Below are 423 nucleotides of genomic sequence, written 5' to 3'. Positions count from 1 at the left end.
CACATCGTGTGTGCTAGGTAGCACCTGCAGCGCGAAGTAAAATATGAAATTGCAGGTCACATCTTTGCAAATCAACACTCCGGTGGACCATCAACCATCGAGTGATACGCGCTGGGGATGTCGACAGAATAAATATGAAAATAAAATATGACGAATGTGTTGCACTGGCACCTAATACCACTATAAGAGTGGCATTGAGTGCACAGAGTTCCAATCTCTAGGTTAATTATGCTGTTTTCAAGAGTCGAGGTTTTATAGACATCAATGATTGGTGGTCGGTCACCTTTAGTTGTGCGCTGTGATAGGGTAATTTGAACAAAGGCGGTCGCCGGCCGATAAAAATTTCATTGCCGACGGGGGTGCTCTGAGAATAACATCGTTTACGCGGTTAAACTTCCGTGCGCAAATATAAATGGTTACAAA

This window comes from Pollicipes pollicipes, unplaced genomic scaffold (assembly GCF_011947565.3).
Source record: "Pollicipes pollicipes isolate AB1234 unplaced genomic scaffold, Ppol_2.1 Scaffold_4295;HRSCAF=5057_pilon_pilon_pilon, whole genome shotgun sequence".
Classification (NCBI taxonomy): Eukaryota; Metazoa; Arthropoda; class Thecostraca; order Pollicipedomorpha; family Pollicipedidae; genus Pollicipes; species Pollicipes pollicipes.
The sequence above is the reverse complement of the archived record's forward strand: the minus strand, read 5'-3'. Positions refer to the sequence as shown.